This window comes from Spermophilus citellus (genome assembly GCF_964194105.1).
Source record: "Spermophilus citellus genome assembly, chromosome: 1".
Lineage (NCBI taxonomy): Eukaryota > Metazoa > Chordata > Mammalia > Rodentia > Sciuridae > Spermophilus > Spermophilus citellus.
In genome coordinates, this window is record NC_138182.1 from 53,915,595 (window position 1) to 53,942,735 (window position 27,141).

At 34.7% G+C, this 27,141-nt stretch overlaps 1 protein-coding gene and 1 long non-coding RNA gene across 5 annotated transcripts in view; both read right to left on the reverse strand.

Annotated features, from left to right (window-relative positions):
* LOC308654458 overlaps window positions 1–27,141 on the reverse strand; it is a 1,408,498-nt gene that overhangs the window by 489,723 nt on the left and 891,634 nt on the right. The gene's annotated exons all lie outside the window — the stretch shown is intronic.
* The window catches only part of DIAPH3 (diaphanous related formin 3), a gene marked incomplete at its 3' end in the record, with an annotated part of 478,285 nt that overhangs the window by 351,539 nt on the left and 99,605 nt on the right, over window positions 1–27,141 (reverse strand). The window lies entirely within an intron of this gene.

Below are 27,141 nucleotides of genomic sequence, written 5' to 3' on the forward strand. Positions count from 1 at the left end.
CAAAATAAATATGAAAACTCAATACAAGAAATATCCTATGAAAATTAGCACTGTGAGCAACATAAAAAGCTTTAGTCTTTGATTCATTTAGTTACCATTCAATTCAGAGTCTAGTTCTAGGTAATGTTGACACAGGGATTACCAAACTATATGGGAAAGGAGAAACACAGCAAGAAAATAATAATTTTCAATGCAGTCTAATTCCTGTAACAGAACCAAGAGACTCAAAGTAAGAACACCTACCTTGACAGAGTGGATCAGGAAAGCCCGAGTCAGATGGAAAAGGGAAATAAGAGATTAGAAAATCAAAGAATTAGAAAGGAACTCAGCCCAGAGTGAGACACAGCAACATACAACACAAGATGTAAAGGCCAGGTCATGCAGTGGTAGAGCACTACTCTACATTTAGCCTCCCCAGAAGAATTTTTGAAGATCTAGTGCAATGTGAAATACATGGATTAGAAGAGGCAGAGTTCACTCATTATCTGGCAAACATTAAGTGACTACTAAATACCACACATTGTTCTAATTGCTGAGAATAGAGCAGTGAACAAGAGATAAAAATTCTTCCCATGGGGAACCTTCATTCTAATGGGAATAGGTACACAATAAATAATTAAAGTACACTGTAACTAACTATTATAGAGAAAAATAAAACCAAGAAAAAGAAATGAGCATACTATAAGGCATACAATTTATATAGGGTAATCAATGAGATCCTCACAGAGATAAATCAAAGGTCTCCAACTTGAGTGTTTGGATAAAGGACTGAAGAATATAAATGAGTCAACCAGGCAGGTTGTGATGCAGGATCCTGTAAACCTTACAAGTCACCAAAAGAACTTGGACTTTTACTTTGAGCTCAAAAGGCCTATTTAGAGATATGTTTATAACCCGTATGGGAAATGATGAGGCTGTCAAAGTATCAATTAAGTCCTAAATTATACCTATATAAATAACACAATAGACATCGAAGGGCAACACAAGGAAATGTATATGTTCCAAAGCAGGTTTTTTGAAATGATACGAAATTAGGTGTCTTTTAAATCACCTTCTTGTTTTATTAATTTGCTATATTACTTAAGAAAACATAACCAACAGAGCAAAACAAATTAGCACTAGGAAGACAGGCTACTTTGTATTCATGTCAATATCAAAGTAGTGATTTGTTAAAGAAAAAACTCACTAAAAAATAAATATTAAAAAAAAATAAAAATAAAAATTCTCTCTCTCTCTCTCTCTCTCTCTCTCTCTCTCTCTCTCTCTCTCTCTCTCTCTCTCTCCTCTCTCACTCTCTCTTTAAAAAAAAAAAAAACTCCATGCCAATATCTCAAAAAGTATTCAAGCTGGGGCTGTGGCTCAGTGGTAGAGCGCCTGCCTCACACATGTGAGTGAGGCACTGGGTTCAATCCTCAGAACCACATGAAAAAATAAAATAAAATAAAGATATTGTGTCCATCTACAACTAAAAAGATATTTTAAAAAGAAATGGTAGGAGACCTTCAAGGATACATAAAATTATAAGAGGTTATGAGGGGCAAGGGGGAGGGAAAAAAAAAAGGGAGAGAATTGAACAACAGCAGGGGAGGTAGAGAGGGAAGATGGGAGGGGAGGGGAGGGGAGGGGGGATAGTAGGGGATAGGAAAGGTAGCAGAATACAACAGTCACTAATATGGCATTATGTAAAAATGCGAATATGTAACAGATGTGATTCTGCAATCTGTATTTGGGGTGAAAATGGGAGTTCAAAGCACAATTTGAGTCTAATGTATGAAAGATGATATATCATGAACTATGTAATGCGATAAATAATCAATAAAAAAAAAAAAGAAAATATTCAAAATGGCAAAAAGGCAGGTGCAGTGGTATAGTCTGTTATCCCAGCTATTGAGCAAGCCAAGGCAGGAGTATAGAAAGTTCAAGGACAGCCTAAGCAACTTAGCTAAAAATAATTAGAACTACAGGTGCTCACTGTACTAAGGTGCACAGTGCAAAAGAGGTGAGCAAACAAGGACAGAGTTCATATGAACAGAGAAGCAAATGAACTGATGGTTTGTATTGAAGGACTGTGGGTATAAGAAGGGAAGAGAGGGTATTATAAGGAAGTAACAGACAAGAAATAACTGTGGAGTAAATGGGTTATTATTTCCAATAGTGTAGAGTGCTCAGGAAAGGAGGTCTATACATCATATTTAGAGGGAAGTATTTTACTCTCTCAGGTAGTGGTATCTGAGATTGGCTAGAGAAACAAAGATCACTGGGAGTGAGAAAGTCACGTAAATGAGAAAGTAAAATGTTGGATGGATCATCTAGGAAAGTGAAGCTGTCACAGACAATGACAGTAGGAGGAGGAGGAAGAAACTGAATAATCTTGAGCGCCAAACCTTCAAGGAATTAGGAGGAGGTCTATTAGTACATGCCAACATCTCCTTGTGATGTCCATTAGTATGAACCTGACTGGGGCATGTCTCCTTCAAACTAAATCATCACTACATCACCAGTTCTTTGTAAAATGCCTGCCCTGATGAATGAACAAAGTTATGATAAAATGGAAGTTGTACACCGACTAAGGATTAAAATAGGAAAGAAGAAAATAAGTTATTCATACACACAAAAATATTCTGCAACAAATGCTTACTTAGAAAGAAATATTTGAAATTCACGACATAGGAAATAGGCCTGCTAATTGAGAGAATTGGTTTTCAACACAATTTCCACTCTTTTATTATATTCATTATGTTACTCTCAAAATATGGATGTGAAAGAAAGGAAAACAAGGGAAGAAAATAGTTACAAGAATCAGAAATGTTCCTTTTCAGCACAGGTCTTCCTGTGTTCATTTTACCTAACTTCAAAGGAAGTGGGAGATAGAAGGAGCGAGGGGAAGAACACAAATCTGTAAATCTCAAAGTCCATTAGCCATGAAGATGAAAATTCTTAGAAAGCTTTATCCACTGTGCTATCAAAACACATTAGTGAGATAAGGACGTCTGCCTGGCATCACAAAAATTAGAAGAATATTTATCCAACATAATTTTAAATCTTTTTAATCCCTTAGTAAATTTTACCCTAAAATACCAAATGCAGGATAGGAAAAAAAAGTACACAGATTATACTTGTCATATTCCTTATTAAATGTACTCTTAAAGTATAAAAGGTAGTATGTCTTCACACATACTTATTTCCTTTAACATTTATATTTCTCTAAGGCCAAACATTCTTTCCTTTGCTAGGCAAATAATAAACAGAATACTAGCCATTGCCCCCCCCCAATCTTAACCTGATTCCTTTGTACCTGCTTGCCTTTCATCTCAGTTATGATACAAGAATTATTCAGTTATGTTTCCTCACTATTCTATCTCATTTGTTGCAGAAAAACTAAAGACACCATTTTCTAAGGCAAAATAAAAATACATTTTAATTCCTACAGGCAGTAGAGAGTACTGAAGAACTGATCTTTCATTTTTAAATAATCTAATGATATTTCACAACCTCGAAATTACCATTTGATGATTATCTGACCTTGAAAATAGTAAAGGTAAAAAACTAAGTCGAGAATATCAACACACTCTGCAAAAAGGTGACACAGAATAACTTGACATGTTACTTGCCTAAAACAAAAACATGCTTAGATTATCTGAGCCATCACCAGACTCACATTATATTTTTAATTGCTACTTTTAATTGCTGTTGACTTCTATCCAAATCATTAAATCCACCTTATTTCTCCCACAAGGCAATCTATGCTAAATATCACCAGGCATCTTCAGCTAATACTCTAGTATTTCAATCACCCTTAAACCTATAAAGAAAACAAACATTTTTTAATTATTATTAACAAGAAATCCCAAGAGATATACAGCCTAAAGATTTAAAACATCCAAAGTTAGGAGAGAAGAATACATTGAAATCTTAATTTTTATGTAAAGTTAGTTATTAAATTCCAGGTCACAGTCCATGGAATTTACTTCATAAATTGCAAAAAAGAAAAAAAGGTCATGGATACAAAGCCTAAGTTCCCATAATGTGTGCACAAACTTGCATACCTCACATAGTGGTATATTTCTATCTCTGAGTCTATTAAGTTCGTAATTGTGAAGTAACTACATCAGTTTCTCCTTAGTATTGCTTTCCTGAATTCCTTCTACCTATGCAAATGCTAAAGAGTAAGATGATACAAAATGCCAAGAACGTTTAAACAAATAGATTGCACTCATAACAATATTTTAAGAAAACAGCAGAGTCAGCACAGAATCAAACAAGGGAAAGCACAGTTGCTTCCAAGAGGATAATTATAATCTAAATTCCTATTATGATTATTACTGTTTAAGTGCAAGGAGACAATTTCCTTGCATTTTTCAAAGGAGTTCAAGCATTTCTAATGTCATTTATCAACAGAAACACTAAGCTGTTACTGAAGCATGAATTACTTGTTTTGAGAAAATTCATAGCTAAACATGTATGACTACATAACAACAAATCCCACCACTATGCATAATCATAACACACCAATAATATGGAAAATTAAAAATAATAAACTTATTAAAAGACTCCATAGTAAAATAAAAGAAATTTTTATGAACTAAACTGATATCTAGTGCCAATAAAATCTGTTATTCACGTATGATTTTACACAAATAGCAAAAACATGCAAGGTTAAAAAGTTCTGCAATAAAGAATATCCGCCAACAAAATAAAGTTTAGCAAGGAATTCCATTAAATATCCTTTTCAATAAACATTTAATGAGCACTGTTTTATACAAAAAACCCTCTTTATATTTTTGGATGCTGGCTTTAGCTTACATTAAAAATAGTATATGTTAAAAGTTTAGAATTACTAAGTATATTTTACAAAGAAATACAATAAAAATACAGAAAATGTGCTACTCTGCTTTCGTTTCTAAAATATCTCCACAAAGAAAAACTTAAAAACCTAAAAATCTAACAATACACAATTAAAACTTCACTTGAAATAATAAAAATTTCAGCAAAATACATTCTGTCATTATCTATCCATACTTAACCATAATTGACCTCCCTTCCACTGAAACAGTTGTCCTGCATTGACCATTACCTTCAATAAGACACTATTATTTTATATATTTAAGAAGAATTTTTCAACTGCTGAAGCAATACTTTCAACTAGAAAAAATATAAAAGAATATGTTTAGAAAAGAAAAAAATTACTTATATTTGTTCATTTGTGCAAAAAGATTTAGGAAAGAACAAGCAACTCTCATGATTATACAACTACAGGGGGTGAGTGGTTAACAAAGCAGAAAGATGAAGGAAAAGAACACTATAGAAGAAAGAGAAGGGTGCTAGTAATAGCTTTCCAAATACACTACTTTTACACTTCTGACATTCAGAAAGAACCATGTTCATGTTGCACATATGCATACAGAAAAAATAAAACCAAGGATAGAAGAAAATTCTAAAATGAAATGAAATCTAAACCAAAGGAAACAAATTGTACTTCGAATAATGATGTCAGTGAAATAAGTTAGAATATGAAAATCTGGAAGGCTAGAATGAACCCTATAATTTAGAACTCTAACTGAAAGTTACCAATATGAATCTGTGGTTTTTAAGTTTTATATATGTATATACAGAGAGAGTGAGAAGGACGAGGCAGTAGATATAGAGAGAGGTGGTGAGTGTGTGTATGTACGTATAGCACAGAGAGAATATACTATAAGATATAGTGTAGAGAGAGTATATATATAGTACACATATATGTAGTATATAGAGAGAAAGAAGTGAATGTAGATAGGTATGTGTATACATATACCATGTGATTTCTATATATGGATAGACAATTGGACCTCCATGTTATCAGATTCTGCATATCTCTAAATTCATCGAACAGCCCACAGAAAATATCTGAGGGAAAAAAAAAAAACCCTGTACTAAACAGGTACAGAATTATGTACACTGTATTAGACATTATAAGTAATCTAGGAATGATTTTAACTAAATTTATAAAGCTCCTAGTAGTTAATCCTGTTGTTCAAAGACAAATATGTGGTTTTCTTCAAGAAATATAAAAATTAAAGTTTTGGAATCCAGGGTAGGGGTTCACCCCACAAGTACCAAAGGAAAACTGTACATACATATGTATCTCACTGGATAAACAACTTCCTGACTCAGTTTAAAGGGGCCAACGAGGGGAATAAAAATATCTGAGGGGGAAAAAAAAAAAACCCTGCAACCATACTAAACACGTACAGAACTATGTACACTGTATTAGACATTATAAGTAATCTAGGAATGATTTTAACTAAATTTATAAATCTCCTAATAGTTAATCCTGCTGTTCAAAGACAAATATGTGGTTTTCTTCAAGAAATATAAAAACTAAAGATTTTGGAATCCAGGGTATGGGTTCACCCCACGAATAACAAAGGAAAACTGTACATACATCTGATATACATATGTATCTCACTGAATAAACAATTTCCTGACTCAGTTTAAAGGGGCCAACTAGGGAAGGCACACCATTAGAAGACATAGTATCTAAATCTTAGTTGTTAAATACCAATCTTCATGAAATAGAATCTGGGTTCATTGGAGAAATGGCCGATTCCAATCCATATGTAGCAAAATGAAATTAGACCCCTATCTCTCACGCTGCCCAAAACTCAAGTGGATCATGGACCTAGGCATCAAAACAGAGACCCGTACCTATTAGAAGAAAAAGTGGGCCCAAATCTCTATCACATTGGCTTAGGAACCAACTTCCTCAACAAGACTCCTAAAGCACAAGAAGTAAAATCAAGAATCAATAAATGGGGTGGTATCAAACTAAAAGGCTTATTCAAAGCAAAGGAAATAATCAAGAACATGAAGAGATAGCCTACAGAATGGGAGAAAATCTTTGCCACTACCACCTCATAAAAAACATTAAACTCCAGGATATATAAAGAACTCAAAAAATCTTGACACCAAAAAAACAAACAACCTAATCCATGGGCAAAGGAACTGAAGATACACTTCACAGAAGAAGAAATATAATCAATCAACAAATACATGAAAATACATTTCTACCAATTAGAGAAATGCCAATTTCCACTAAGATTCCACTTACTCCAGTCAGAATAGCAATTAGCAAGAACATTAGTTAAAAATAAATGTTGGCTAAGATGTAGAGGAAAAGGTACACTCACACATTGCTGGGGGACTGCAAATTGGTGCAACCATTATAAAAGAACCACCACTGCACACAGTTATCCCACTGCTCAGTATATACCCAAATGATTTAAAATCAGAATACTATAGTGACACAGCCACATCAATGTTTATAGCAGCTCAATTCACAATAGCTAAACTATGAAACCAACCTAGGTACCCTTTAACAGATAAATGGATAAAGAAAATGTGGTATATATACACAATGAAATATTACTCAGCCACAAAGAATGTAATTATGACATTTGCCAGTAAGTGGGTGGAATTAGAGACTTATCATGCTAAGTGAAATATGCCAATCCCCCCCCCCAAAAAAAAAACAAAAACAAAGGCCCAATGGTTTGTGTGATATGCAGATGCTAACTCACCACAAGCACAGTGGAGGACAGGAATACAAATTCAATGGATTAGACAAAGGGGAATGAAGGGAAGGGGAGGGAGGTTGGAAATAGGAAAGACAATAGAATGAGTCAGATATAACTTTCCTACGTTCTTTTATGAAAACCCAACCAATATAACTCCACAACATGTAAAACCAGAAAAATGGGAAGTTATACTCCATGTATGTATGATATGTCATTATACATTATACTGTCATGTATAAATAAAAAGAACAAATAAAATTTTTTTAAAAAATGGTTCATTGCAAAGCTAGTGTTAGGGTAATACAGGATGATCCTAAAAGGTAATATGCAGTGCAATAGCAAGTATTAGAAGGATGAAGAGGACAAAGAAAGACAAAAGAATCAGCTTGAATAATTTGGTCTCTACCAGCCAGATATTGGGGTAGAGATAGGGAATGACTGTTTCAAGGGTATAGGGTTTTTTGTGGATTAATAAAAATGTTCTGGAGCTAGATGATGATGATAATTGCATAACATTGTGAAGATACTAAATGCCACTGCTATTAAAATGATGAATTTTTGTTAGATAAATTTTACCACGCAAAAAAAAAAGGTTTAAAAACATTTTAAATTGAGAAAAAAATTAACGTGCATTGTTGGAAGCTGGTAGAGGAGCAGCAGTCTTTGGAAGGAGGAAGGACTACGACATTTCAGTATCCAGGCACAGTTCTATTTCCTTGCTGAGTACTAACCACATGAGTGTGTTTATTCAGTGATTCATTATTAGCTGCTATGCTTAAGATTTGCAGATTCACTATATGAATATAATCTAATATGATCTAATATGATCTAAAAATACTAAAAAAACACTTTGAAATTTACCAACATTTATGCTTTATGCTATTTCTAAGATTAGGAACATTCAAATCAAATCTTTCCTAAATCTTCAACTCAGGTATTAAGACATGCTGTTGAGAACATTTACACAGTATATCATTATATATTTGTCTGAACAATAAACTAAATGAAAAGTTATATGGTGGCAGATAAAGCAGTTGTTTTTATTTAGCATCTATAGCATACCTAGAAAATGTTTAGTTTCACCCAAACAAATTGCAATTTAAAAAGATTCTCAAATAGCCCCAAGTTTGGGGTAGAAAAATTGATTAAATAAACGCATATTCTAATTTGCCAGACTCTATTTGATGATTCAGTGAAAGATAAATATTCCTTTGGAACATATGAACAGGTAGAAAGAACATGCTCATGTGGTTGATCACATGTTCATAACATTCTTCATAATGTTGACTAGGTTTATATTAAAAGAAAAACCACCAAAAATGTCATTAGGCATTTGTCAAAAGGGGCAGTAGGTGGACAAGAAAATGCCAGCTATTATAGTCTTTAAAGTGAGACAATTTCTTCAGGTAATTATGCAATTATTTGCTTCCACAATTCTGAATTATGATTTCAAGCCACTGTTAACATTTACAGTTTAAGTTTTGTTGTTTTTTTCTTGATTTAGGAATAAAATCACCTTGATTTAGGAAGAAAACCACCTCCTCATATACACATGCTAGACTACTAATTTAAACAGCTAAAAACAAAAAACAGTGCAAAATCTAATATAATTTCTAGATTACTCCTTATACAAATAACAATAGCAGATAAGGGAGGAAGAACAAAGAGGAGAAAGAAACAAATTCTTTGGAACACATCACATCATTACCAGTTATAGGACTTTGACATCTGGTTTCTTCCATATAAAATGTTCAGGACTTATGGAGTATAGGAAGCTGCAATATGGATCAACACAAAGGAAACACTAATCATGAGGTAGGGTTAAAAGCAATTTGAACTAATAAACAAAATGAGAAGCAACTGAAGTCCAACAAAAATGGGTTTGTCGATTTGTTTATATTTCATCTTCCTTATGACTAAGGAAGGTGGCAAGTAAGAAAATATTTCAAATGTCTATTTTTCACAATCACTGAACTACTGTGTTTTAAACAGATACCATATAAAAATAATTCTTAAGTAAAATGAAAGGGCAAAGGACCTAAATTTATTGACCTACTATACTCACAACTGAAAAATTTAAACATTTTGATAGAATAGACAATTTTGTAAAATGCATAGCTTCTTTAACCTCGTATAACATCCAGTTATCAACCTTTCAGATTGATTCAATAAACACATACTCAAGTATACATTATGTACCATTATAAGGAGCACTGAGACTCAAAATGAGTACCAATTATACTGCAATCTCATCACAGATGCTTATCATCTGGTGGGAATGAACATCTAAAGAGTTGCAAGGTGGATAAGGTTGGCTAGGAAACCAGTATCTGTGAATGAAATGGAAGATATCCCAATTGTTGCCATGGTACATAAGTACTCAAGTCCTTGAGTATGGAAATGTAATGAAGATTTTCCAGAAAAGAGAATGCAAAAACCAGTTTTTGACAGTTAGGGATCACAAAGTAGAATGACACGAATGGAATGGGCCAAAGCAGTCAGGGAAAATTGTAGGTGCATTTTAGGAACAACATGAATACCCTACAAGAAATATAGGAAACTTTTGTTTATCATGAGAGATCTTTATTTCGGAACCAACCCAGATGCCCCTCAATAGATGAATGGATAAAAAAAATGTGGCATCTATACACAATGGAGTACTATGCAGCAATAAAAAATGACAAAATCATAGAATTTGCAGGGAAATGGACGGCACTAGAGCAGATTATGCTTAGTGAAGCTAGCCAATCCCTAAAAAACAAATACCAAATGTCTTCTTTGATATAATGAGAGCAAATATGAACAGAGCAGGGAGGAAGAGGGGGAAGAAAAGAGTAATATTAATCAGTGACATGAGATGGGAGGGAAAGGGAGAGATGAGGAAAATTGCATGGAAATGAAGGGAGACCCTCATTGCTATACAAAATTACATATAAGAGGTTGTGTGGGGAACGGGAAAATAAACAAGGAGAGAAATGAATTACAGTAGATGGGGTAGAGAGAGAAGAAGGGAGGGGAGGGGAAGGGGGATAGTAGGGGATAGGAAAGGTAGCAGAATACAACAATTACTAATAGGGCATTATGTAAAATTGTGGATGTGTAACTGACGTGATTCTGCAATCTGCATTTGGGGTAAAATTGGGGGTTCATAACCCACTTCAATCTAATGTAGGAAGTATGATATGTCAAGAGCTTTGTAATGTTGTGAACAACCAATAAAAATTAAAAAAAATATATCCTCACAATATCCTCAAAAAAAATAAAATACTTGGGAATCAACCTAACAAAAGAGGTGAAAGATCTATACAATGAAAACTACAGAACCCTAAAGAGAGAAGTAGAAGAAGATCTTAGAAGATGGAAAAATATACCCTGTTCATGGATAGGCAGAACTAACATCATCAAAATGGCGATATTACCAAAAGTTCTCTATAGATTTAATGCAATGCCAATCAAAATCCCAACAGCATTTCTTGTAGAAATAGATAAAGCAATCATGAAATTCATATGGAAAAATAAAAGACCCAGAATAGCAAAAGCAATTCTAAGCAGAAAGTGTGAATCAGGCGGTATAGGGATACCAGATTTCAAACTATATTACAGAGCAATAGTGACAAAAACAGCATGGTACTGGTACCAAAACAGGCGGGTGGATCAATGGTATAAAATAGAGGACACAGAGACTAATCCACAAAGCTACAACTATCTTATATTTGATAAAGGGGCTATAAGCATGCAATGGAGGAAGGATAGCATCTTCAACAAATGGTGTTGAGAAAACTGGAAATCCATATGCAACAAAATGAAACTGAATCCCTTTCTCTCGCCATGCACAAAAGTTAACTCAAAATGGATCAAGGAGCTTGATATCAAATCAGAAACTCTGCGCCTGATAGAAGATAAAGTTGGCTCTGATCTACAGATTGTGGGGTCGGGCTCCAAATTCCTTAATAGGACACCCATAGCACAAGAGTTAACAACTAGAATCAACAAATGGGACTTAATTAAACTTAAAAGTTTTTTCTCAGCAAAAGAAACAATAAGAGAGGTAAATAGGGAGCCTACATCCTGGGAACAAATTTTTACGCCTCACACTTCAGATAGAGCCCTAATATCCAGAGTATACAAAGAACTCAAAAAATTAGACAATAAGATAACAAATAACCCAATCAACAAATGGGCCAAGGACCTGAACAGACACCTCTCAGAGGAGGATATACAATCAATCAACAAGTACATGAAAAAATGCTCACCATCTCTAGCAGTCAGAGAAATGCAAATCAAAACCACCCTAAGATACCATCTCACTCCAGTAAGATTGGCAGCCACTATGAAGTCAAACAACAACAAGTGCTGGCGAGGATGTGGAGAAAAGGGTACACTTGTACACTGCTGGTGGGACTGCAAATTAGTGCGGCCAATTTGGAAAGCAGTTTGGAGATTCCTGGGAAAGCTGGGAATGGAACCACCATTTGACCCTGCTATTGCCCTTCTCGGACTATTCCCTGAAGACCTTAAAAGAGCATGCTACAGGGACACTGCCACATCGATGTTCATAGCAGCACAATTCACAATAGCTAGACTGTGGAACCAACCCAGATGCCCTTCAATAGATGAATGGATAAAAAAAATGTGGCATCTATACACAATGGAGTACTATGCAGCAATAAAAAATGACAAAATCATAGAATTTTCAGGGAAATGGATGGCACTAGAGCAGATTATGCTTAGTGAAGCTAGCCAAACCCTAAAAAACAAATACCAAATGTCTTCTTTGATATAATGAGAGCAACTATAAACAGAGCAGGGAGGAAGAGTAGGAAGAAAAGATTAACATTAAACAGAGACTTGAGATGGGAGGGAAAGGGAGAGAAAAGGGAAATTGCATGGAAATGAAGGGAGACCCTCATTGCTAAACAAAATTACATATAAGAGGTTGTGAGGGGAATGGGAAAATAAACAAAGAGAGAAATGAATTACAGTAGATGGGGTAGAGAGAGAAGAAGGGAGGGGAGGGAGGGGAGGGGGGATAGTAGGGGATAGGAAAGGTAGCAGAATACAAAAATTACTATTAGGGCATTATGTAAAATTGTGGATGTGTAACTGACGTGATTCTGCAATCTGCATTTGGGGTAAAATTGGGGGTTCATAACCCACTTCAATCTAATGTATGAAATATAATATGTCAAGAGCTTTGTAATGTTGTGAACAACCAATAAAAAAAAATAAAGAAATAAAAATAAATTACATTAAAATTTTAACAAAAAAAAAGAGCTTTGTAATGCTGTGAACAACCAATAAAAATTAAAAAAAAAAAGATGTCCCCCCCCCAAAAAAAAAGAAAAAAGAAATATAGGAAATTGAAAGAACACATAAGAAACAAAGTGTCATAGGCACCTGTCCCACACTAATAAAGTATACTTTAACCCACTGTTTTTGTCAGCTTTCCATTACTGTACCAAAAATCAAATACCTAAAATAAATAAACGAAAGAGGAAAGTTTATTTCAGTTCATGATTGCAGAGCTTTCAGTCTCTTAGTCTGTGGCACACTTACCTTTGGGCTGTGTTAAGCACGTTTGTATATCATGGTATGAGCAAGTGGAGGAGGAAGCTGCTCAGGAAAGCAGACAGAGAGGGGACCAGAAGGGAGGGAGGAAGATAGAGAACAAATGGGAGGAGCAGGGATCCCTATATCCCTCTCAAGGTACACCTCCTATCTTTATTGTGCTGGGCCCCAACTCCTAACAGCACCACAGGCTTGGGACCAAGCAGTCAACACATGTACCTTTGGAGAACATTCAAGATCCAAACTATAACATCTAAAGAAAACAGTTGGTCACTAAAGAATGTTCACCTCCCCGCCCCCCCGCCACAAACACACACACACACACACCAAAAAAAAAAAAAAAAAACAACCAAATATGTTCCATTTCTGAGGCACTTAAACACAAAAAAAAAAACAGATTATTGTTTCTCTTGATAATAGACAGATACATAGGAGCCTCTTCAAACTGTCCCACTCATCTCAAAAATATTTAGTTCTGTAATATTTTTTTTTTAAATTAAAAAATTTAAACACTACCTTTCCAACCTCATATCTCACTGTTTTCCATCATGGAAACTTCCTTTCATACAAAATAACAACTTCCCTTTCCACATGAGCACACCATGATTTCCCCCAAATGAAAATATCATTACTACAGTGTAATTATGTGATTACTTTGTGTATATCTGCACCCCCACAATCAAATATTAAAGTCCTATCTGTCCATCACACCTTCCCAATGCCACCTTCCAAAGGCAATCTTTATTAATCCCCTCAACAGGAAATGGTCCGAATCTCCAAATTCCCCATCTAGGTTTATTTCTCTTATTGTTCTTCTAACTACTTCTTCCTTGTTTCAGTGATATTAATATATTGTATGACTACTGCCAGATTAAAAGCTGCTTGAAAGGTAAATATTAGGTTTATTTTTAAATGGGTCCCAGAAGATAGAAATTTTAATTTTTTAAAAATCCATTGTTTTCAAATCCTACCTTGATCAAAGCCACATTAGAATTATTCATAAAATAACTCATTTATTCATTCCCCAACATTTCCTGAGCATGTATTATATTTAGGCAGTCTGTTACATGTTAAAGTGGAATGAACAAAACCAGCAAAATCCTCACTAAGTTCTCAAAATGCACTGTTGGGAATTTTACTAACTTGGAGGGTAATTCTTTCCAAAGTAGTTTTAGTTTCACTGCTGCTTAAATCAGTGATTCCGTATATCATTTGGAGTATCTCCTAAACTTTTACATTCAGACATCTAACAAATACACACCCCAGCCCCATGAACCACACAGATTAAAAGGATATGTATCCTGGTGGGTGAAAATGTCAGATTCAAGTACCACAGTACTGGGGAGGAATATACATGAAAGCATTAATAGTAAAAATAATATGATTCCTTTTTGTTCTCAGATTCAACTTTATATTGCATATTTATTGTCTCTGCCACTAGAATAAATGGTACATAAAGGCAGGGACAAGATCAATTTTGTTTATCACAAATCTCTTTACTGCCTAAAATAGTACTTGGCACACAGAAATATTTGTTGAAAGAAAAAATAGAATGAACAGATGAATGTGGGAAGAAACATTCCTACTAATCTAAGAAATACACTGCTATTCAAATCACTTAGAGGTAAAACCATGACTTGGGAACCTACTCTGTATCTATTTATCAATGTATTTTTCACCACTAGACTTGACCTTAAAACACTTAATAAATTCCTAATTTATAAACAGGCTACCTTCCCAAGTGCCCTGTTATAAACTACTAATATAACTTCTAACTCAAGAAGAGGGGAAAGGCCACATTCACTTATTTTAGCAACAAAAAGTGATGCTTCATGAAGAATTGCACAAACTCAGGTATATGCAGGGGAGGGGTCAAGGAGAATATGCAGTGGTCCTCAAAAGGAAGACACACACACACACACACACACACACACACACACAGAGAGAGGCAGGACCACCAATGTTCAGAAGGAGGCCAAAACAAGAAGGTGAATGTCCTGGTATCAGACTCTCATTCAAGTCATCCCCAGCATCACTCCCATCCTTCCAATAAAATGTTACCTTTCTGCTAAAATTATTTCTGGGTGCTGCTGCCACAGAAGAGACCACTGCCCCAGATGCAACTGAAGGCAACACTGCTGCTGATCCCCACTACAGCCACTGCTACTCTTGACCCACTGCTTGCTGCCAACAACCACTGCCACTACCTCTATTACCACAGCCTAGATGACTGCTTCAGGAGAGACTCTAGGTTTGGTTGAGCACAGCTGCACCCATTTTGGGACACCAGCTGGGGCCTGGGTGCTGGCAGGTTTACCATGACAAGAGCCTCTGACTGGGGACTCCAGCTTGGACCTGCAGGATAGTGTGGGAGTGCCTGAGGGTTTGGAGGAGCCTGGAGTCTTCCTGCTGAGAGTGCTGGTGGCCATTGTCTTGCTGCTGCATCTCCAGGTTGCTCTTTTGCATGAGTGTATCCCTGGTATTCTCTCTACAAGTAGGAGCAGCCTTGAGATCTTGGTACTGCAGCATGGCCAATCCTGAGGTATCTGAAGCCCAGATCTATGGGATAGAGACTGGGTTTGCAAGGGCTGATATGGGTTTGGTGGTACCAAGATATGTCAGAGACAGGGGTGAGAAACTGCAAAACATTGAGAGAAACAGTTCAACTCTCCAGCAAGATTTATTTTATTTTTTGATTCATTAATCTCTCTGTATTTGAAACAGGATGTATTTTATGCATCAGTGTGTGGAGGACAATGATATATGAATGGTGTTTTGCATTTTTGTTGTATTCTTATGTCTTTAATTTTTTCTCCTTGTTCTTATTCTTTGTCTCTCTTGTCTTATTTTCTTGGATTTTCTTTCCAATCTTTCTCTAACAAACAGCCAATCTCTGACAGCTCCTCTTCCACTCTTCCTGTGAATTTTTACTTCAAAACTCTCTCTTCCTCCTTTGTGAATATTGCATACTATAAAACCTCTGTTCTCTCATCCACCATTTGAAACTGTAAATCATTTTAACAAATATTCTATTTGTTCTATAGATACTTACTAAATTCATCATTTTGGTTTAATGTGAGAAAGCAGTAGACACCTAGTGGGAGCTATTAGGTTTAAGGCTATATATTGTGTACAGTGGGTGCTGTCGATATTGGTCTTACCAGTAAAGGCAAAGCTCTGAAAACCTTTAGGGACACTATATGTCTACAGGGTAGAATTTATCCTACCTTATATCCATATATTTATATGGGAAATCACACTAACAACATGAAAAAACAAGGGAATAAAGTGCCCCAAACAAACCAAGATGCTGTAACAACAGAAGCCACCAATAACACAGTAGAAAAACTGTCCAAGAAGGAGTTCAGATTGTATATAGTTAAACTGATACGTGAAGTAAAGGACAGTATAAGGAGTAAAATCAAAGAAAAAATACAGGAAGTGAAAGACCACTTCAATAAAGAGAGATCATGGGGGGAAAAAAAAAAAACAAGCAGAAATCCTCAAAATGAAGGAATCAGTAAACCAAATCATAAATTCAACAGAAAGCAACACCAACAGATAGACCACTTGGAAGACAGAACCTCAGACAATAAAAACAAAATATATACTCTTGAAAGTAGAGTTGAACATGTGGAGAAAATGGTAAGAAACCATGAAAAGAACATCCAAGAATTATGGTATAACATGAAAAAAACAAATTTAAGAGTTAGTAGAATAGATGAAGGAGCAGAGATACAAACAAAAGGTATGTACAATCTTTTCAATGATATAATAGCAGAAAACTTTCCAAATCTAAAGAATAGAATGGAAAATCAAATACAGGAGGCTTACAGAACCCCAAATGTACAAAACTAGAGCAAACCCACACTAAGACACATTACAATGAGAATGACTAACATAGAGAATAAAGATAAAATCTTCAAAGCTGTGAGAGAAAAAAAATCAAATTACATATAGGAGGAAAACAATTCGAATATCAACTGATTTCTCAGCCCAGACCCTCAAAGCTTGGAGGTCCTAGAATAATATATTTCAAGGATGCCAACCAAGAATTTTATATCCAGCAAAATTAAGTTTTAGATTTGAAGATGAAATTAAAACATTCCATGATAAACAAAAATTCTTAAAAGAATTCACAACTAGAAAGCCTACACTATAGAGTCTTCTCAACAAAATATTCCATGAGGAATAAGTGGAAAAACAAAAGTGAAAAGCAGCAAATGGAAGATCTACACTAAAGGGACATTCAACCAAATGAAAAACTAAGACAAATCAAAAATCAAGAAATAAATCAAAATGACAGGGAATACAAATCACATCGCAATTATAACCTTGAATGTTGATCTCCTAAACTCATCAATCAAAAGACATAGACTGGCAGATTAAATTAAAAAGCAAGACCCAACAATATGCTGTCTTCAAGAGACTCACCTCATGGGCAAACACATCCACAGGCAGAAGATGAAAGGATGAGAAAAAACTTATCACTCATATGGACTGCGTAAACAAGCAGGGGTTTCCATTCTCATTTCATATAAAGTAGACTTCAAGCCAAAGTTAATCAGAAGAGACAAACAAGGACATTTCACACTTCTTAAGGGAAGTATATATAAGCAGGACACAACAATTATAAATATTTATGCACCAAACAATGGAGCATCTATGTACATCAAACAAACCCTTCTCAATTTCAAGAGTCAAACAGATGACAATACATCTCTCTCACTACTGGACAGATCTTCCAAATAAAAGCTAAATAAGGAAACTACAGAACTAAATAATATAATCAATAATTTAGACTTAACAGACATATCTAGAATATTTCATCCTCCAACAAGCAAATATACTTTCTTCTCAGCAGCACATGGATGCTTCTCTAAAATAGCCCATATCTTAAGCCACAAAGCTACTCTTAGTAAATACAAAAAAAAAAAAAAGAAAAAGCCCAGAGATAATACCCTGCATTCTATCAGACCACAATGGAATGAAATTAGAAATCAACAATAAAATAGAAACTAGAAGCTACTGTAATAAATGGTGACTAAATAATACACAATTGAATGATGAATGGATAGTAGAAGAAATCAAAGATGAGATTAAAAAATTCTTATAGGTAAGTGAAAACACTGATACAACATATCAAAATCTCTGGGACACTATGAAGGCACTACTAAGAAGAAAGTTTATTGCATTTAGTGTATTCATTAAAAGAATTAAAAGTCAACAAATAAATGACCTAACACTACATCTCAAAGCCCTAGGGAAAAAAGAACAAATTAACACCAAAAGCAGTACAAGACAGGTAATAATTAAAATCAGAGCTGAAATTAATGAAATCGAAACAAAAGAAATAATTGAAAAAACTGAAAAAACAAAAATTGGTTCTTTGAAAAAATAAATAAAATATAGATAAACCCCTGGACATGCTAACGAAGAGAAAAAGAGAAAAACCTCAAACTACTAAAATACAACATGAAGAAGGAAACATCACAACGGACACATCTGAAATAAAGAAGATGATTAGAAACTATTTTGAAAATTTATACTCTAATAAAATTGAAAACATCAAAGACATCCACAAATTTCTAGAGCTTTCTTATTTCTTACTCTTAAAATGTCTAACCCCAAGCCCTCAGTCTTATCCCAGCACATATCTCCCTCTTTTATCTTTTTTTTTTTAATTTTTTTGAGAGAGAGAGGAGAGAGAGACAGAGAGAGAGGAGAGAGAGACAGAGTCTTTAGTTTATTTTTATGTGGTGCTGAGCATCGAACCCAACACCCCACGCATTCCAGGAGAGCACGTTACTGCTTGAGCCACATCCCCAGCCCTCCCTCTTTTATCTTACATCATATTCTCCCCAACCCTTCCTTTTCCATGAATCCTAACTAGGGCCGCCATCTCACCCAAACTTCCCCATCTCTGCTTTCCTTCAGGTTACTAAATCATCCCTCATATCACCACCACACAAATGACCACTACGGTCTATGTTCACTTCCCAGCTTCTTCACTCAACACTCACTGTATACATCTTCACAAATTTGGATGCCTTCATCATTATTAGCCCTCTGCCTGAGTTGCTCTTAAAATTGACCCTGTAATCCACAAATCTCCTCTCAATACTCAGCTGCCTCTCTCCTACTTAAATTGCAATCTCCTAAACTATCCCACTTGCTTTGAGTTGTCATAGATTCCAATGAAAAATCCTTGGTCATATGCATTGATTTTCTCCTACAAGTAGCATTTCTCTCTACATACAAGATTTTCCTTTTCTATCTTTAGTCAGAGCTACTCATTGCAACAAGATACTACTGAGTTTCCCACTGAATCCTCTACATACACTACTCCATCAGCAAGTCACTGACTGGTATGGAATTTCTTCTCCTATAATCTCACATCAGGAGCTTTCCCTTTATTTTCATCTCTTCTCTCTTCCCTGATAACTTAATATTTATCTATTTCAGCGGTTACTTATGTTCATTTGTGTAAATATATGGGTGACAACTTCTCACTAGCAGGTCTTAACTAATTTCATGAATTTTAGGGGAAAATTTATATTCTTTTCTGTTGTCTATGGATGACTATTCCCTGTGAGGTTTAGCTTTTATTTCTAAAACATTGCCATCTTCCTTGAAATGGAAAATTAAAAACTTTAGGTGACAATTTTATCTTTATTAGAGAACACTTTACTACTAAAGTGTCCACTACTAAGGATCTATAACAAACCTCAGAATAAAAGAAGTTGGAACATAATTAGGACACTACTGAAATAAAATAGAAGGCCGATAAATAATTAAAATACACTATCAGGTGCTGCCAAATGCTTTACCCAACAGAGTACACACCGTAAATACAGTAGTATTTCATTTCATTTACTCTTTACAATCACCCTTTGGTATTGGTATTCTTGGACTTATTTTTCAAGACTGAAAAAAATTAAATCAAAAATGTTAACAACTGAGTGGGATTGGGTCACCCATTCAAGATAGTGAAATAGAGAAGGTCACTTTCCTGGATACTCTGTGACCTGAATCCAAGAAAGCAGATAGGCAGCTTCTCAGCAAGGTGTGAAAAGGGGGAGGGTGTGAAAAGGGGGAGGGTGTGTACTGGGATTGAATACTGGACATTCAAAGCAGATTGGGGACTCACTTGGGAGGATGAATATAATAAAATGAGGTAAAAATCCCCAGTGACAACACCCCTGCTAGAGGCAACCACCCAGAGAGGTTCCTCCATGAGCAAAGTGGAGAGATAGGAAATTAAAAGAACCCCCATTTTTTAGGAAGCCTAAGGCATGTCTAGGTAGAAAGAGATCAGATCAAAGACACTGTCCTACAATCTGATAGGCATGCTGCACCTTGTATGGGAAAAAAGCCACCTTTCCCCCAGCTGCCTATGGAGGACAGAATAAGAAACGATTTCACTACCACAGCACAGGGACCAGCAGCTGAGGGAGACAATTCCCAGCAAACCAGAGTTTGGCCCAAAAAACCGACCTGGCAAACTGTGTGTGTGTTTAAGTGACCAGGAGAAAATCAAACACGGAAAGGGGTCTACACAGGGGAATACTGGTCATGGAAACCCACCCAGCTTCCCAACCCCACAATTTGGCCACTTGAGGACCAGATGGGAGAGACATGCCTGGCTAAAAATTCAAAAGGATGGGGTCATGAGAAATTTGAATTTGGAGAGTGAACTCAACAGACCAGGAAACACGGGGTCTGCAGGTAACAAAAAGGGCTGAGAATTGGCTCCTCCAATGCATAAGTGGAACCAAGGGGACATCCCTAGGGTACAGTATTCTAGCATGGACTGGCAATTACTGGGCCCTGGATATGCACTGATTTAAAATCTCAAGACCAATGCCATTCCACAAAGAACCTGGAGCCTACCTAAGCTTAAGCCTAAACCTGGCCTCAGGAAGTTCTGCCTACAGGATTTCCTCATTCCAGCAATGCCACCCTGAGGGAGGAGCAGGCATCAACTTCTAGGCCACCCCACCCAACACTGCTGAGAAGAAATGCTGAGAATCTTTCCAAATTAAAGAGAAACAACTATTTAACTTTTCATCAAGATCTTTTTTTTTGTTCTGTTTGTGACCTGAATGGTTCATAGACACTTATACATAGCCATATTTATTTCTCATTTCTACCATTTTTGAACCCAGTTAGTTTTCATGTATCAGTATTTTGAGGACTGGGATGTTTCATAAGTATATTTTGATTTTATTTTATATCCTTTATTTTTATTTTTAAATTTTTACTTTGGATATTTTTCCTCTCACTTATTTCCTTTGATTCTCTTTTTTATGCTAACAGCCAATCTCTATTGTTCTCTATTTTACTCTTCCTTTAATTTTTTTACGTCTATTTTCTCTCCTCATCCCTCATAATCATCACATCCTACATCACATTTGTTCTCTCCAGTCCACCATTCGAAACTGTAAACACTTTTTGAAATCTTATTGTTTTTATTGTGGGAAGTAACTGATCTCATCATTCCTGTTTATTCTGACAATTAACATTGTCAATGTGATAGGAGGAAATATTTGGGTTAATGCTGTATATTATCTGCATTCATTCTTGTTATTTTCTTTCTCCCGCTAAACTGAGGGGTAATGAAAAATATCAGGGACACTATAAGTCCACAAAGTACAAATTGCACTGCCTCAAATTGCACTGTTTGATGGGCAGAGACATACAAACAATATGAAAAAGGGAACAAATTTCCCCAAACAAAACAAGATACTCTAATAGCACAATACATCCACAACACAATGGGAGAAATGACAGAGAAGGAGTTTAGAACATACATAGTCAAGCAGCAGATCTGAGAAATAAAGGATGATATAAAGAATGAAATTAGAAAGAAAATACAGGAAGTAAAAGATCAATTCAACAAAGACATAGAGATGCTGCAAAAAGATCACACAGAAATCCTCAAAAGGAAGGAATCAATAAACCAAATTAAAAATAGAAAAACAGAGTAACCACTTGGAAGACAGAGTATTGGCTAATGAAGATAAAATTTATATTCTTGAAAATAAAGTTCAGCATGGAGAAAAGATGTTCAAAACAGAATTTCCAGGAAATATATAACAACAAAAAAGTCCAAACATAAGATTTACCAAGATAGATGGAGGCTCAGAGATATAGACCAAAGGAATGTACCATCTTTTCATTGAAATAATATCAGAATATTTCCCAAACCTTAAGAATGAAATGAAAAAATCAAATACAAGAGGCTTAGAAGATGCCAAATATACAAAAATTACAACAGACCCTCAAAGCACATTATTATGAAAATGCCAAACATAAAGAATAAAGATAGAATTTTAAAGGCTACCAGAGAAAAATTAAAGGTCATATTTCAAAGGAAACCAATTCAGATCTCAGCTAACTCCTCACCCTAGGAGATCTTCAAATAATATATACCACCCTCTGAAAGAAAATGGATGCCAGTCAAGAAAAACCCACCCAACAAAACTAACCTTCAAAATTGACAATGACATAAAACACTTTCCACAATAAACAAAAGTGACAAGAATTCACAACTAGAAAGCCTGCACAACAAAACTTACTAAATAAAATATTTCATGAAGAAATGAAAGATAAAAGTAAAAATCAGCAAAAGGAGAAACTACATTAGAAGCATATTCAAAACCTAAAAGAAATCAAAATTTCTCAATAATAACATTGAATGTTAGTGGCATAAACTCATCAAACAAAAGACATAAATTTGCAGACCTGACTAAAAAACAAGAGCCAACAATATGCTGTCTCCAACAGACTCACCTCATAGGCAAAGACATCCACAGACCAAAGGCAAAAGGATGGGAAAAAACATATCACTCACATGGATCACATAAACAAGCAGGGGTTTCTATCATATCAAATAAACTGAACTTCAAGACAAAGTTAATCAGAAGGAACAAAGAAAAACATTACATACACCTTAAGCAAATTATACATCAATAAGAAACCCTTCTCAATTTCAATAATCAAATAGATCACAACACAATACTGCATGACTTTAATACCATCAAAGACACCATCAAAGGCCTACCAAGAAAGAAAAGCCCAGGGCCATATGGATTCTCAGCCAAATCCTACCAGACCTTCAAAGAAGAACTTACACCAAACTCTTCAAATTATTCCACGAAACAGAAAAAGAGGGAACCCTTCCAAATTCATTCTATAAAGCTAGTATCACCCTGACACCAAAACCAGAGAAAGACATGTAAAGGAAAGAAAACTTCAGGCTAACATTCCTCATGAATATAAATGCAAAAATTCTGCTTTTGTACAGATTTTCCTTAGACATTGATGGACCTTTATTTTATTCATTTATTTATGTGGTACTGAGAATTGAACTCAGTGCCTCACACATTCTAGGCAAGCGCTCTACCGCTGAACCACAGCCCCAGCTCAAATGCAAAAATTCTTAATAAAATACTGGCAAATCACATACAAAAACACATTAAAAAGATAGTGCACCATGATCAATGGGATTTATCCCAGGATGCAAGGATGGTTCAACATACAGAAATCAATAAACATAATTCCCACATCAATAGACTTAAAGACAAAAACCACATGATTACCTCAATAGATGCAAAAAAAAAAATCATTTGACAAAATAGAACATCCATTCATGTTCAAAACACTAGAAGAACTAGGGAGTTACCTCAACATCATAAAAGCTATATATGTTAAACCCAAGACCAACATCATTCTAAATGAAAAAAAAAAAAAAACTGAAAACATTACCTTTAAAAACTTGAATAAGATAGTGATGGCCCTTTTTACCAATTCTATTCAACATAGTTCTTGAAACACTGGCCAGAGCAATTAGAAAAAGAAAGAAATTAAAAAGATGCTAATAGGAAAACAAGAGTTCAATTTATATTTATTTGCAATGACATGATTCTATATTTAGAATACCCCAAAAACTCCACCAGAAAATTTCTACAACTCACAAATGAATTCAACAAAGTAGCAGGAGATAAAATTACACCCATAAATCAATTGCCTTCCTATATACCAATGATAAATCAACTGAAAAAGAAATTAGAAAAGCTGTCCCATTCACCAAAAATAAAAAATAAAAAATTGGGGGAATCAATCTAACAAAAGAGGTGAAAACTTTCCAAAATAAAAATAACAAAAAAACTAAAGAAAGAAAATGAAGAAGACCTTAGAAAGATCTCCGATGTTCTTGGATAAGTAGCATTAATATTGTTAATAGTCATACTACCAAAAGCACTATACAGATTCAATGCAATTCCTATTAAAATTCCAATGACATTCTTCATAGAAAAAGCAGTCATAAACTTCATTTGGAAAAATAAGAGGCACAGAATAGCCAAAGCAATCCTTAGCAAGAAAAGTAATGCAGGAGGCATCACAATACAATACCTTAAATGATATGACAGAGCTATAGTAAAAAAAAAAAAAAAAAAAAAAAGACACCAAAACAAACATGAAGACCAGTGGAAAAGAAGACACAGAGACAAATCCACATAACTACAGTTATTTCATACTAGACAAAGGCGCCATAAACGTACATTGGATGAACAAATGGTGCTGGAAAAATTTGAAATCCATATGTAGCAAAATGAAATTGAATTCCTATATCTCACCCTGCACAAACTCAACTCAAGGTGGATCAGGGACCTAGGAATTAAACCAGAGACTCTCCGTCTATTAGAAGAAAAAGTAGGCCCTAATCTTTATTATGTGGGATTAGGCCCCAACTTCCTCAACAAGACTTCTAAAGCAAAAGAAATAAAATCAAGAATCAATAAATGGGGTGGTATCAAACTAAAAAGCTTCTTCACAGCAAAGGAAACAATCAAGAACATGAAGAGAGAGCCTACAGAATAGGAGAAAATCTTTGCCACTATCACCTCATATAGAGCATTAAACTCCAGGATATATAAAGAACTCAAAAAACCTTACAGAAACACACACACACACTACAAAAAAAAAAAAAAAAAAAAAAAAAAAAAAAAAAAAAAAAACCATAATCCAGACAATAAATGAGAAAAGAAACTGAATAGACACTTCACAGAAGAAGAAACAGGAATGGTCAAGATATATATGAAAAAATGACCAACATCTCTAACAGTTAGAAAAATGCTAATTAAAGCTACATTGTGATTCTATCTCACTCCAGTCAGAATGGCAATCATCAGGAATACAAGTAATAATAAATGTTGGCTAAGATGTGAGGGAAAAGGTATACTCACACATTGCTGGTGAGACTGCAAACTGGTGCAACCATGATGGAAAGGAGTACAGAGATTCTTCAGAAAACTTGGAATGAAACCATCATTTGACCCAGTTATCCCAATCCTCAGTATATATCCAAAGGACTTAAAATCAAAATATTACAATAACACAGCCACATCAATGTTTATAGCAGCTCAGTTCACAATAGCTAAGCTGTAGAACCAATCTAGGTGCCCTTCAACATATAAATGGATAGAGAAAATGTGGTATATATACATAATGGAATATTTCTCAGCCATAAAAAAGAATGAAATTATGGCATCTGCCTGTAAATGAATGGAACTAGAGACTATCATGCTAAGTAAAATAAGCCAATCCCAAAAAACAAAAAGCTAAATGCTATGTGAATGCTAACATACATGGGGAGGGGGAGAAGAGAAGTTCATTGCATTACACAAAGGGAAATGAAGGGAAGAGAGGATGAGAATAGGAAAGACACAAGAAAGGATGGAACATAACTTCCCTATGTTCATAGATGAATACATGAACAGTGTAATTCCACATCATGTACAACCACAAGAATGGGATCCTAATTAGAATAAGTTATACTCCATGCATGTATAATATTTAAAAATATATTCTGTTATGTATGTCTAAAAAGAACAAATACAAAATGAAAAATAACATGTTATAAACTGTTACTTATGGTGATAAAATTATGAATGGCTTGTATTATTTTCTTCAGTATTAATATATACTATTAAAAAGTATCTTAGGATCATGATATCAAGTTTTCAATTGAATGGCTGTGAAAGTACAAATTATTACTGATGGGCATTTCCTGGTAAAGAAAGGAATCAAAGAAATTTCAGGAGTATAAAGTAAATTAGATGTTATCAAAGACTCCTCAAAATTTTCAATTTAAAAAATCAGTTGACATAATACTAAATTTGTAAGGTAGAAAATTCTAATATAAAATTATATTTTCATATATACTTTAATGTAATAATACACCTCTTCCCTAAGTCTCCAGGTTTCCTGTATTTTTCATTTATGGTAATGTTTATGGATTCTAACATGTCACACATTGGTAAATGCTTAATAAACACTATTTGGCAGTGATCATGAACTGAACACTTAAATTATTCATAAATCTATCCAGATGTTTCCAAAACTTTTAAGTTCTGTAAATAAGTGATTATTAAATGAGTACTAATTTGCTACAAGAATATAAAATGAATCTGCATGCTATTCCAAGTCACATTTAAAAGCTTCACAAGCAGCATACTATTAGCTCTGCTGATTTGTTTTTATTTTTTCTAATTGAAATGTGGTCCGTGTTATCAGGCCATCTGTACTCTAACAACACAACTTGGTAAACAAGACCAAAACGGTGTTTTCTGATAAGAATAATGTCAGATGTTGTTTCTGCTAAGAAAGTATTATTCTAAGAGAATATTTTTTCATACAAATACTGAAATTTAGATAACAGAACACATCCAAAGGAAAATGCTCCCTTATTCACATACACATGTATAGCCTCTCACCAGTACTTTTTTGATGAAAATTTGTTCATACCATACAACATATGCTTCTTAGCATTACTTTTGTTTTCTTTTTAAATATATATTGGGTAAGTTTCCAAATCAGATCTGACTCACTCATTTTAATAGTAGTATTGTCCATTAATTTTGTGAATGTAGAATGAATTACTAAGTCATTTCTACTTATGAATATTTTTAAGTAGCTTTAAATATTGATATTGGAAAGAGCTTCACATTTCACA